Here is a 14,533-nt window from a genome sequence, read left to right as displayed (position 1 = left end):
TCAAACAAGAGACCGATAGCGATATTGAAATACAGATAGGGAAGTACAATAATATTTGCAGTAACTTAGAGTTTATCAATTTCTAGGTCTACTTAAATCTGACATCCATCTGACGTTCCAGCAGTAATAGCTGTTGTATGGAATGGTAATCATTCGGGCTATGATGTGCACGTTACACTTTTATTTCAAGGTTCACAAGTGTCATGTACAAGGTTAATAAAAATTAATTGCAAAATTTTAGCCTTGTTTGTCACACACTAAAATGTGTTTGTGATGCAGTATATACTTGCAGTTTGATAGCTGGTTATAAAAAGAATCTGACCTGAAAAAATATTTTTTCTATTCCTTCCTTACTGCAGGGTAATGGCTCACAAGCTTGCAGAGGTCCCTCTGGTGAGTAGATGATCCCGTGTAGAAATATATATAGCTTAATTTGGTAGTCATCCTTAAACTTGTGTTGATTCAGTTTTGAAGTTTCACCTTATGATCCTGTTGCTCCTCATCCATCTGCTTGATCCCAGATCCTCCTCACCTGTGATTGTGATAAACTCAGATCTTCAAAATATAAAGTGTTTTTATTTTAAGGTTAACTTGAACAGCCTGTTCTAAGATGCAGAGCAGATATAACTGTACTTTGTATCAGTTTTGTGCAGTTCATGCTAGCTTTTAGGCTGGCACAAAACTTGTAGTGTTCTGTGCACTGAATGAAGGTCAATTGGAATACTAGCCACACTGTGGAGCCTAACGGAGCTAATCATAAAATCATTCTTGAGAATGGGCTCTGTTTTTGGAAAGCTTGGAACTGGTTCAGGTGGTTTATTGACAGCAAGAATTAGGTATAAAATATGAAGTTTTTGTGAGAAGAGGTAAACAAATTAGCTTTGCACAGTTGCCACTAGCTGAAAAATGGGTGATGTTCAAACTGAACTAGGTCATGGAGGCCTGATATTCTTCTAGTGAAACTTGGCAGAAAATAGTGGTGGATTATGGGGTTGGTACTTCTTGATTATTGCTCAGCTGCCTGAGAAGGATCCATGTGAATCTTTGAGTGTAACTCTAACTGTATCTGTCCTCTTGATATTGTCTGGTTCTCGATTATTAAGATCAACGAAGATTAAAGTGATGACATTGAAATATTTAAGTATGGAATTCTTCTCATTTCACGAAATACTTCTGGAGTAACTGAACATTTGATGCGTTCCCAGCACGGACTGTTGAGCAATGTTGTGCATTGCAGCTTCAGTTTACTTAAGTATGAAGATGATGCCTGGGTCATGCCCTCGGGGAGAAGTATCCATGTTAAATATTTGAACTACTTTGGTGTTAGCTTCAGAGTGGAAATCACTAGAGGGCATGGAGCTTGCTACATTTGGTGCTTCGATTTCACAGTGATTCTGAAGTTATTCTGTGGTCACAGTAAGTTAAGCTTGCACATCAATCGTATTTTGAGTATGATGTGGAGGCGCCCGTGTTGGATAGGGTGGACAAGGTCAAAAGTCAGACGACACCAAGTTATAGGCCAACATGTTTATTTAAAATTACAAGCTTTCAGAGCGTTGTCCCTTCGTCAGGTGAAGTGTGTATTTTGAGTACGTAGAACTTCCTTGAATCTTTTAAACTACACTATAACCATTTTGATCAGCTTCCAAAACTGATGTATTGTTTTCATGTCATGATTCTGTGGAGATTTTCCACATGTGGTGGAGTTTGAAATAAGGTGCCAACAGTTCAGGATGTCACACAAAAAATCCATGAAGGAACTTCAGGGAAATGCCTTCAGGCAGTAGATCGAGTAGGAAATTGTCACCATGTGTAGTGGATAAGAAGAATAACATAGATGCCTTTTCAGGGGAAAGTGGATAAGGACATGAGAAAGAAAGGAATAGAAGAATATAAAAATACGACAAAATGAAGTAGGATAAGAAAGGCTTCTATGGTATATAACAACGCTAGTGACCAATAGGGCTCAATGGCTTGTTCTCAGCTGTATGTTCTGTGAAAATGTGGCAACTTCTTAGCATCACTGGTCATATTTAGTTATTCCCTTACTTTATCAAGAGTTCTCATTAGTTGGTTGTGTTAACATTTGTGTTAAAGCATATGTGGTATTAAGTTGAAAAATGTACATGGGAATTCACATGCTTTTAAAATGAAGCAACGTTGCAAGTGCAAGCAATTATTGCCTGAATGTTTGACGACTTGAAATTATCACTGAATATTCTTTTAAAAATGCATGCACCATTTTTTTTTAAACTTCATGCAAAATCTGAGAATAAACAAATACATCTCTTCTAGGGCTTTTGGTGTGCTATCGGTCTATCTATGATAAAAGCAGACAGCTTCCGTAAGTACTGAGAATAGCAGCTGTATTCATTGAAAATATATGCTATAGATTCCAGACCTCTGTGATTTATCTTGTACTCTTGGAACCATTCCTTACCAGTACTTTTTAACTCACATTTGTTTTTCCTTCTTCCACCACCTTCAACCATTTAAGATGTTCAGGTTTTAGATTTCAGGCACCCATCTAGTCAAGAGGAAGAAGGAAGCTTACTTAAGGTTGAGGAAGCAAGGATTGGACAGGGATCTAGAGGGTTACAAGGTAGTCAGGAAGGAACTGAAGAATGGACTTGGGAGAGCTAAAAGGCGGTATGCAAAAACCTTAGCGGGTAGGATTAAGGAAAACCCCGAGGCATTCTATATTTATATGAGGAACAAGAGGATGGCCAGAGTGAGGGTAGGGCCAATCAGGGATAGTTGAGGGAATTTGTGCGTGGAGGTGGGGGAGGTCCTTAATGAATACTTTGCTTCAGTATTCACCAACGAGAGGGACCTCGTAGTTTGTGAGGACAATGCGAAACAGGCTGATATGCTCGAACAGGTTGATGTTAGGAAGGAGAATGTGCTAAAAATTTTGAAAAACATGAGGATAGATAAGTCCCCTGAGCCAGGCGGGACATACCCAAGGTTACTACGGGAAGCAAGGGAAGAGATTGCTGCATCTTTGGAGATGATCTTTGTGTCCTCACTGTCCACTGGAGTAGTACCAGATGATTGGAGGGTGGCAAATGTCATTCCCTTTTTCAAGAAAGGGAATAGGGATGATCCTGGAAACTACAGACCAGTCAGTCTTTCTTCTGTGGTAGGCAAATTATTGGAGAGGATTCTAAGAGATAGTATTTATGATTATTTGAAAAGCACAATTTGCTTAGAAATAGTCAGCATGGCTGTATGAGGGGCAGGTCATGCCTTTTAAGCCTTATTGAATTCTTTGAGGATGTGACAAAACACGTTGATGAAGGTAGAGAAGTGGATGTGGTGTATACGAATTTAGCAAGGCATTTGACAAGGCTCCCCATGGTAGGCTCATTCAGAAAGTAAGGAGGCATAGGATCCAGGGAAATCTGGCTGTCTAGATACGGAATTGGCTGTGCAAGAGGGTGGTAGTAGATGGAAAGTATTCAGCCTGGAGCTCGTTGACCAGTGGTCTTCTGCAGGGATCTGGGACCTCTGCTGTATGTGATCTTAATAAATGACTTGGATGAAGAAGTGGAGCGGTATGTTAGTAAGTTTGCTGTTGATGCAAAGGTTGGTGGAGTTGTGGATAGTGTGGAGGGCTGTTGCAGGTTGCAACGGGACAGTGATAGGATGCAGAGCTGAGCAAAGAAGTGGCAGATGGAATTCAACCTGGGAAAAGTGTAAAGTGATTCATTTTCGAAGGTCGAATTTGAATGCAGAACACAGAGTTACTGGCAGAATTCTTGGCAGTGTGGAGGAACAGAGGGATCCAGGGGTCCATGTCCATAGATCCCTCAAAGTTGCCACCCAAGCTGCAGCTCTATAAAACCCTGGTTCGACCACACTTGGAATATTGTGTTCGTTTCTGGTCGCCTCATTATAGGAAGGATGTGGAAGCTTTCGGGAAGGTGCAGAGGAGATTTACCAGGATGCTGCCTGGACTGGAGGGCAGGTCTTATGAGGAAAGGTTGAGGGAGCTGGGGTTTTCTCATTGGAGCGAAGAAGGATGAGGGGTGACTTGATAGAGGTGTACAAGATGATGAGAGGCATAGATAGAGTGGATAGCCAGAGACTTTTTCCCAGTGTGGAAATGACTATTATGAGGGGGCATAATTTTAAGGTGATTGAAGGTGTAGGGGAGATGCCAGAAGTAGGTTCTTTACACAGAGTGGTGGGTGCATGGAATGCGCTGCCAGCGGTGGTAGTCGAGTCAGATGCATTAGGGACATTTAAGCGACTCTTGGATAGGCACATGGATGATAGTGAGATGTAGGGTATGCAGGCTAGTTTGATCTTAGAGTAGGATAATAGGTCAGCACAATATCATGGGCTGAGAGGCCTGTACAATGCTGTACTGTTCTATGTGCTGTTGCTATGTGGCCAATACAAAGTGACATTTGACTGTTGCTGTACAGGGATGTTCTTTCCATTCAATACAAATGTTTTAGGATACCATTTGTTGATAATACAATGATGGGTGATTCACTGTCCTCTTGGTTAAAAAATACCAGAAAGTTATTGCATGGCTAATCCCATGTAGCTGGTTGACTTCTGTCATGCTGATCACTAGCAAAAACATAAACCTACTCTAAAAGGGAGCCAAGAGTCACAACGCCTTTATTAGAGAACTGTGATTTTTAAAAAAATAAAAACATCGTAACAGTAAACGTGAAATTTAAGATAGAAAAATCTAAGTAATTGTATCCAAGGGATGGGTTGTATATTAGGTACATGCACAGATTCATGTAACTGTTATTTAAAGGGAAACAATTTTCTTTATGTGGAAAGCTTAAAAATAAAACCGTTTTCTTTGAACTGAAGAACAGTTATTTGTGAATGCATCTCTGTCATTGATCTTGCCTATCCAGCTTCAAATATATAAGTCTGCAAATATTACCAAACATAAACTGTAATTGTGATTGGAGCTTGCTTTATTTGTAATCAGATCTGTGTCCTCTGTATAATGTTTGGCTCTAATTATGGTTGCTTACAGACAAAATGTCTCTAAATTCAGCATCTTCCACCTCCGACACTTTAAGACATCAGCAGTCTTTAGTAAGTATTGTATTGTTTTATCTGGCGTATTATCCCACTTCCATTTGTCCTGTTGTTTGAGACATTAAGTCTTCTCATTCTAGCTAGATATTCATTATACAAATCAGCTGTGCTACAGTTACATGATAAGTCAGGTAATTGTTTTTAACTGTGACCAAATTACCTTATTAAATGATATCTTGTATTAAGTTACACAGTATCATAAATGTGGAAACAACATAACATTTAAGACTACGAAGTATATCAACTGTATCACACTTGAAAAGTTGTTTTTAACATTTTTTAAGTGGATCCTGGAAAGAATGCAACTCTAATACGCATTTTTTTCTGCAAGAAGCAAACAGTTAATGGACAGGTGGAATAATACTTGGTGTGATACTGGATTAATGCTCATCATGAGTATTATTAAGCATATTCCATTAAATATATTCTTCTGTCTTGATCCTTGTCATAACTGGATTCTGTTAATGGTGCATGATCAACATCAAGGTGTCTTAGTGTGGTGAAGGAAGTTTAGAGTGTGCAGTTTGCGCAGGGTAAGCCCCTTACTAGACATTAACAATAGAATGATGTTAAAAGTTGTTCAGCAATGACAGCTTTTACTTTGAGTCACCCTTATTATTCATATCAAGACTATATTTTATATATTTATCTTGTTTTGATCAATACAATGAAATATGATTATAGACAGGCTCAGTGCAGCCAAACCTAAAACTGGGTCTAAAAACGAGTCAAATTAAACTTTTTGTTGCCTTTTTATGGCTAAATATGAACAAGGCCATATTATGACTTCTTTGTACTTTTAACTTGCAATTGGGAGATTTGGATACTGTCTGAAACCTTCAGTATGGAATACCAGTACACGTCTCTGAGGATATGTCTTAATAATAAATAGTAGATAGATAGTAAGGAAATTCTGGATGAAATGAATCAGTATTTTGCTCCTAACTTTACTATAGAGGATATAAAAAACATTCAGGTAAAAGCTGTAAATCAGGAGGTGGAAGGGAGGGAGGAACCTATTGAAATTTCAAACACGTGGGAAGCAGCCTTAAGCAAAATAATTAAGCTGTGGGCTGACAAATATCTGGGTCCAGAAGGGCTTAAAAGATTTGGTTAATGAGATATTATATACATTGTTGTTAATTTCCCCAAATTCCTTGGATTCAGGTACGGTTCCATCAGACTGGAAACTAGCAAATATAACCACTCTATTCAAAAAGGGAGGTAGGCAGCAAACAGAAAACTATAGGCTAGCTAAGCTTGATGTTTGTCATGGTGAAGGTGTTGGAATTGATCACTAAAGAGATTATACCTGCACACTTTGGAAAAACTAAAGGTAATTAGGAAAAGTGTGCATGGTTTTGTTAAAATCAAAACATGTTTAACTAATTTATTGGAATTCTTTGAAGAAGTGACATGCACTGTGGATGTTCTATACTTGGATTTACAGAAGACCTTTGATAAGGTTTCACATCAGAGATTATACAAAAAGTAAACACTCATGATTTGGTGGGGTAACCTATTCATGTGGATAGTCAGTTAACTAGCTGGCAGTATGTGTATACATAAATGGGTCTTTGATTGGCAGGATGTGACTAGTGAAGTCCTCTGTACTAGGGCCTCAGTAACTTAGCTCCCTTCATCTAAGTTATTGATATAAATTCTAAGGCATGGTAGCTAAGTTTGCAGACAATGTCAAGATAGGTAGAGAAGTATATTGTGAAGAAGACATGTAAATGTTGCAGATGAATATGGATTGGTTGAGAGTAGCCAAATAACTGGCCCTATATAACGGAAGGGAAATGTGTTGTTCATTTCGGCAAGAAGAATAAAAAAGTAGAGCATTACTTAAACTGAAAACAACCACAGAATTCTGAAGTGCAGAAGAATTTGGATATTCTTGTGTATGAGTACAAAATTTTATTATGCAGATACAGCACATAATTAAAAAGGCCAGTGGAATACTATCTACTTCCTTTGTTACAAGAGGAATTGAACATAAAAGTGAGGATGTTTTGCTTCAGCTATACAGGACATTGGTGAAACCTCATTTTGAATACTGTGTGCAATTTTGATCAGAGATAATAGGAACTGCAGATGCTGGAGAATCTGAGATAACAAGGTGTGGAGCTGGATGAACACAGCAGGCCAAGCAGCATCAGAGGAGCAGGAAGGCTGACGTTTCGGGCCTAGACCCTTCTTCAAAAATGGCATTTTTGCAGGAAGGTGGGTGGGAGGAGGTGTATTCTAGGTAGCTGTGGGAGTCGGTGGGCTTGAAATGGATATCGGTTTCTAAATGGTTGCCAAAGATGGAGACAGAGAGGTATTAGAGATGGTCCAGGTGAACCTTAGGTTGGGGTGGAAGGTGTTGAAGTGGACGAACGGTTCGAGCTCCTCGTGGGAGCACGAGGTGGCGCCAATACAGTCATCAATGTAACGGAGGAAGAGGTGAGGTTTAGGGCCAGTGTAGGTACGGAAGAGGGATTGTTCCACGTAACCTACAAAGAGGCAGGCATAGGTTAGGCCCATGCGGGTACCCATGGCCACCCCCTTTGTCTGTAGGAAGTGGGAGGAATTGAAAGAGAGTTGTTGAGGGTGAGGACTAGTTCGGCTAAGCGGATGAGGGTGTCAGTGGAGGGGGACTGGTCGGGCCTGCGGGACAGGAAGAAGCAGAGGGCCTTTAGGCCATCTGTATGGGGAATGCAGGTGTATAGGAACTGGACGTCTATGGTAAAGATGAGGTGTTGGGGACCAGGGAATTGGAAGTTCTGGAGGAGGTGGAGGGTGTGGGTGGTGTCATGGACGTAAGTAGGGAGTTCCTGGACCGAGGTGGAGAAAATGGAGTCGAGATAGGTGGAGATAAGTTGATAAAGTAAGCGCGGAGGCGGAGGCGGCGGCGTAAAAACTGCTCAATGTCCAAACATGACTGGTATTCATTGATGTGTGGGTGGAGGGGTTCAAAGGTGAGCCCTTTACTGAGGACTGACCGTTCGTCCTCAGTGAGGGGGAGGTCTGGAGGAATGGTGAAGACTCAGCAGGGCTGTGTGCTGCTGTCTCCTCTGGAGCTGCTAGCTGTGGAGGCGATGGGCGGAGCGACGTCGGCGTTGGTGGTGGGCCGTGCGGTGTTGGCAGTGGGCGGAGCGGGGTAGGTGGCAGCAGCAGCGGTGACGGTAGGTGCGTCCTCAGTGTGTATGGCGTTGGCCTTGGAAATGGAGGCGGTGGCATCAGCAGCGGTGTTGCTGGCATTCGCTGTCCTGGAAGTGGTGTACCTGGTGGCGGAGGATGTGATGTCATCCGTGGGTGCTCCGACAGTGGCCACGTGACCAATGGCGGCGGGCACATTGTGGAGAAGGTTCTGGGTAGGGTTGGGGATTTGGGAGGTGGAGGAAGCCCGTTTTGGGTGGTAGGCACCAGTAAGTTTACTGTACTTACGGTTTTTAGTGTCCAATAAAGCTGAGTAGAATTGAGAGTTCAGGCTGTGGATCCTACAAAGAATAAAAAACAGGAGAGGTCCTTTGCAGGTCTGGGAGAGGGAGGCTCTGAGCTGGGGTAGGCTTGATTGTAGTGCCAGGATATGCCGGCACATTGCTGTGAGTGTGTGTTTCAGGAGTCACAGGAAGAAACGCTTCTGAAGGATCTCAATGTTCTGAATGTAGACGTTGTCACGGTTGGGGCCAAATTGGGAAGGCCTGAATGTGGACTGTAGTCCGTTGGGGATGATCTGGCAGGTTCCGTAGGCAGGTACTAAGAAAGGTGATGTGGCTGTAGTACCTGGTTTGCTTCAGGACGTGGTTGAGCAGTTTCAAGGCCAGAGAGATTTGAAGTGGGAGAGAGATTTCTAGGCCCGAAACGTTAGCCTTCCTGCTCCTCTGATGCTGCTTGGCCTGCTGTGTTCATCCAGCTCCACACTTTGTTATCTGCGATTTTGATCAAATGCATTTACATCCTTTATTTAATAAGATGAAGTGGTTAGAGAACAATCTTACTGGATTAAGATTGGGCAGGCTGGTCTTGTTTCCACTGAAGTTTGAAAGAGTGAGGAATGACTTGATTGTTTTTAAGATCCTAAATAGTCTTGACAATGGACATGGCAAGTATCCAAGTTTCCTCTTGTGGATGAGTTCAGAACTACAGGATGGTATTTTAAAATTAGAGGCTGTCCTTTCAGGACAGTGATATACAGAATGCTTTTCGAAGGGATTGTATAACATTTGGAAGATGATGAAGGTGGATTTTTGAATGTTTTTAAGACAGAAACAGATGGTCTCTTTGGGAGGGGAATTGGGTTAGCAGGAGTTTATGGGAAAGTGAAATTTGAAATAAGAACATTGGCCATGCTACTATTAAATGGTGGAGAAAACCCAAGGAGCTGAATTGTTCTACTTCTGTTTTGATTGTTTGTAATTTGTGTGCCTGTACAGGCTTCTTTGCTTAATCAACCTCTAAATGGACCACTTTTTCTGGTCCAGTTTGCAATAAATGTCTTTTTCATGTAAGTTTTAATAACTTTGTTGTCTTGCTGTTGCAGATAATGAAGTGCTAACAGTAAATACGCCGCCCTTTGCAGAGTCTGTCACAGAGGGCGATGTCAGGTGGGAAAAAGGTACAGTGCATTTTAGGGCAAACTACATAATTGTTTTGTAAGAATGCAGAATTATTTGAACAACAGTGGAGTCACTGCATTATGTTTGATACCAACTGTTGTTTCTTCAGTGACATTCTTGTTGACCAGTTGTTAAATTATTCCTGTAAAAGCATAATATTGGGACGGTTATTGTGGAAAGTTCCCAACATGTCAGATGTTCTAGGCTGTTTTAAGTAAATGTTGTATGAATAATTAAAATAATGCAGTTTACTTTACTTTAGGAAAATCACCTAGCTGTATTTGAAACTTGGTATTTTTTTGACTGTGGCCATTCTGAGTTATCCCTTCTCAACCAGTCTAAAGCCCTTAATGCAGTAACCCATGATACCTATCCCCAGTGCCTTTCCTTGGTCATCCAGCAGGGTGGGATTGCAGTCACATAGTTCCATTCTTATCTATCCAGTTATAATCGTTACACCTAATGTCTTCTCTTTTTACTCCTGCATAGTTAACCCCATTTATTCCTCATCCACGAGGCAGCACGGTGGCTCAGTGGTTAGCATTGCTGCCTCACAGTGCCAGGGACCGGGGTGCGATTGCACCCTTGGGCGACTGTCTCTGTGGAGTTTGGACGTTCTCCCTGAGTCTGCGTGGGTTTCCTCCCACAGTCCAAAGTTGTGCAGGTTAGGTGGATTGGCCACGCTAAATTGCCCGTCGTGTTCAGGATTCCTAGATTAGGTGGGTTAAAGGGCGATGGGTCTGCGTGGGATGCTCTGAAGTTCGGTGTGGACTCATTGGGCCAAAGGGCCTGTTTCCACACTGCAGGGATTCTATGATTCTGTCTATGACATACTGCCTCTCATCACATTATTGTTTTTCCCAATGTCAGATTGCACACATTTTGATGATGCTGACCATTAGGTGGCACAAATCTGTCATGACCTTGTTTCACAAAACGGTCGAAGGAAATGGCACCACCAGATGCTACAGGAAGTGTGAATAATGCGACTGTGACCCCATTGGATGACAGGCATCAAGGGAGGTGGGGAGAAGAGTTACAGCAACAGCCCAGGCCCCAGACGTGGCCTCCTAGTAAAAAGTAGGCCCCTGTTCAGCGTGGGTAAATGAAGTGGTGGCGGCTGGAGAGAGCAGATGCTGCCAGCCTCCCCTCCCGGCCCTGCTTTTACACCCAGCCTTTGTCCCATTCCTGCCGGGGCAACACCTCTGCCTCACCTCTCCAGCCCTTTCAGTGGCATGTGCTCTGATGATGACGATGTAATTGGCACATGCATTGTCACTTCCTGCACCTTGTCCTTATGCAACAGGTGACATCTGTGTCTGTGGCTGTGTCTGCATGTGCGTGGAGGCCAATATACATTATGTATAATTGCCAGATGATACCCATCTTTACTTCACCACCAGCATTAATATTGAGCTTGGAACACTGTTTGCCCAATATTTAGTACTGGGTGAAGATTGAAAACATTGTTTTGATTTTGTTGATACCCAGTTTATAGTGCAGTGTTAATGTTGAGATCTGAGCTCTGCTTTGAGGGACCAGGGGTTTTATAAGTTGTTTTTTATGCATTCCAACCATGGTTGGGTATGTGGTATGAGAGACTGGTATCAGTGTAAATCCAATGCCAATATGAAGGTGTACTGAAATTTGACTTTCATTGATACTGTGTGTCTTGGTGAATAGAAACCTGCTGTGAAACTTGATAGTTTCTTCTTTCAGTTGCACGCATAGGTTTTGTAGATCTGTGACTGACAATTGTATGAATAGGAAAGACCAAAGGCAGTACTTGGCAAACTTTACTCCACTGTGACCATCATTTTCAAGCTCCAAAATTGCTGTATATTCCAGTGTGCCAGCAGGGTTAAGGGACTAAATTTAAGAGTAGTTTTTTTAGGTGGAGTGAGAAAGGTGAGGAAAGAAGAGAGGAGCAGAGCTGATATGTGAAAGTCAAAGGGTGAGAGATTTAGAAGAGTGGTGCAGGAGAGGTTGAATATGTTGGGAAATATTTAAGCTGTGAGATTTAAGAAGAAAATTACCCTTTCACAGGCATTTCTGGAGCAGGAATCAGTCTCAAAGAAGCTGCCAATTAAGCTATGTCCCCCAATAGGGGGAAAATAGATTTAATAGGACCATGCAGCTGCTAGCATTCATTCTGATCTCCACAGCAGCTCATTGTGTTTCAGAGCTTGAGACAGCTGAAAATCTCATCTTCCCCCGTTGCTTGGCAATCCCTGACCTGAGGTCAAGCCTCAACAGTGCTCATCAGAATTCTCCAACTCTTTAGGTATCAACTTTTTAAAGAAGCAAAAAAAAAGCTTTGGATTGAACTAGAGCCAGGAAATTGTCTTTAGGTGGTATATTACTGTTGTGTGGATTGATAAGATATAACAACGCAAACACCCCTTTCAGACCTTGAGCCACTGTTCTGCCATTCGGTTATGTCATGACTGATCTGCATATGACTATCATTTACTTGGCTCTTTCCATTTTATTTTTTGCTGTCCTTTTCCAGGAAAATTATGGGGCTCACTTAGGAATGGCTGCATTAGACAGGGAGAGTTGGGAAGGGAGAAGTGCAGATAAAACAATACATTCAGGTAGCAATTTAACACTTTCCAGATGAACTGATCAGGTAAGCAGGATGCACTGGATATCCCTTATGATATTAATGTATACATATGAATATTCTGTATGTAAACTGTCAGAATTGTACATATTTTTAATAATTTAAGTTTGGATTTTGCATTATTTAAGCAGGTTTTGGGTCTTCTGTGTGTCTGAAGATAATTTGCTATTAACTTGATATTCTGTAGCCATGGTGATCCTCTAAAATAACTTGAGGGGGCTAGTTTGGCAGCCTAATGGTTTTATAAACCTTAGGATTATGCCTTAGGGTGCACTATTGTACTTTAAGGTCGGTTATAAATTTCTAGATTTGGGGAGTTTCCTTAAAGCTTAAGGGAAATGTTTATGTCTTATTTTCGTTTTACTTTGTTTTAGGCAGTTCTGAGAAGCCCTTGCATGGAGATGCATTGGTGGGAGGGTAGTTGAGACATTATCAGAGTCCCTGAATGAGTTTTGATCTTATATTCTGAATTCCCTTATGAAATACCTATATTTCATCCCTGTGTTTCATTACAGCCGTTGGTGATGCAGTAAGTGAAGATGAGGTGGTATGTGAAATTGAAACCGATAAGGTTCGTAATGTTTCTGACCAGCTAATTTTGTTTCCTTTTTAGTTTCTGAACTGATTGTGGTTGACGTGATAAACAGCCTCCTGTATAACTGCTGGTATTTAAATGATAGATGTTCCCAGGATATCCCAGCCCCATTATATTTTCCTTCCATGTGGCACTGTGTTACTCCGATGTTGATAGCCACTGTTTGAAAATTATGATGAGATGACACTTGCCCACTCTGTACAGTTCCTACCACCCCCAGAAATATCAAGGTGAATGTCTGTGATACCAGAAACACCTGTCCCCTGAACTATTGCTTTCTTAATCTCATATAGCCCATCTGTACAGCTGAGTCAGCTGTGGTGCTGCACAATTGGCTCTCGCAGCACTTCCAGATCAATCATCACTCACTAGTATTAAAAACTGAATACTAGTTGGAAAGTGAGATGCACTCTGAGGTCTTGAGCATTTCCTACCTTGTCTTGATTGTCTGGTGGTCACCCATTCCCTATCTGCATGCCCTTAAACAGCAGGCAATATCCAGAAACATAATATCCATGCAACTCTCTGTTTCGTGAATGCATCGCAGTGGTGCAAGCTGCTGCTCAACCTCCAAATCCTGTAGCCATGGCAGTCACCAGTTTATGCCACTTACTGCACTGGTTGTCTAGCATTCAAGAAGCATCCCAAAATTCCCACACAATGATGTGCATTTCACAGGACTGAAGCGCCCTGCCACTTCTCTCGGTTAACAGAATAAATCAAAGACTTAGACTATATAGAAAACCTCATCAGCTACTCATCAGTCTGCACCTTTTCTTGTGTTGACATCACATTTAGTTATTTTCACATTGCACTTTGCTTCTGCTTTACATCACGTTCACATCAACTTGGTTGACTCTTAAATACACCCTAAGCAATAAATGCTGACCTAGACAGTGGTGCCCACATCCCATGAATGAATAAAAAGTTGCTGTCTCTCTGAACTTAAATAATTTTCTATTTTCTCACCTAATTCACTCTGCTCTTGGAGCCCTACCTGTGTACTTGCTGTACTCAATGATGACATCACCCTTTCAGCAGGATTCTAAGAATTCTCTAGTGTAAGTGCTAGACAACTTCTGCCTTGATAATTGATACTGATGGAAACTTCTCCTTCATAGGTACTCATTTTTGCAGTCACTGGGCTCCACCCTCTATGCTTATGTTAACCCTGTTGCACTCCTTTTATTTTAGTATCAAACACGTGACTGTCCATCTGCTTAAAACTGCCACTATCTGGTTAATTTAATAAATCACTCCCAGACGGGGTCTTTCTTAAAGGTGGCCAGTGCTAGATTTCAGATGCATGCTGCTATAACCTTTTGGTTCAGGTTGCTGAGCAGGGATTAGTAAAATTAGCTTGAATATGCCACATTTCTTTTAATCTGCTTCATCACTGCTCCTTTTTCTTGTCCTTTTACAAATTCTCAGCAGTCATCCTTTTGGTTCAGTTAATTATCAGCCTGTATCTATTGTGCAATAATCGATTATTTCAGTCACCTTATTACTTTGGAAATCGGAGTTCAATTTTATCTGTAGGAATGCTGTTATCTGGACAGAACACTTAACCATTCCATTTTCTGTCATAAGACTAATGATATTAAATGCTTCTTGACAATTGCTACCTTAATT

At 41.4% G+C, this 14,533-nt stretch overlaps 1 long non-coding RNA gene across 1 annotated transcript; it reads left to right on the top strand.

Annotated features, from left to right (window-relative positions):
- The first annotated feature begins 350 nt into the window (after nt 1–350).
- LOC125483682 lies at nt 351–13,327 on the top strand. The gene is made up of 5 exons (XR_007262629.1): nt 351–393; nt 2,296–2,344; nt 5,012–5,073; nt 9,605–9,679; nt 12,822–13,327. It is a non-coding gene; the product is annotated as an uncharacterized LOC125483682 (long non-coding RNA).
- Nucleotides 13,328–14,533: the final 1,206 nt, after the last annotated feature.

Source organism: Rhincodon typus, chromosome 8 (genome assembly GCF_021869965.1).
Source record: "Rhincodon typus isolate 14 chromosome 8, sRhiTyp1.1, whole genome shotgun sequence".
Lineage (NCBI taxonomy): Eukaryota > Metazoa > Chordata > Chondrichthyes > Orectolobiformes > Rhincodontidae > Rhincodon > Rhincodon typus.
The sequence above is the reverse complement of the archived record's forward strand: the minus strand, read 5'-3'. Positions and strand labels throughout refer to the sequence as shown.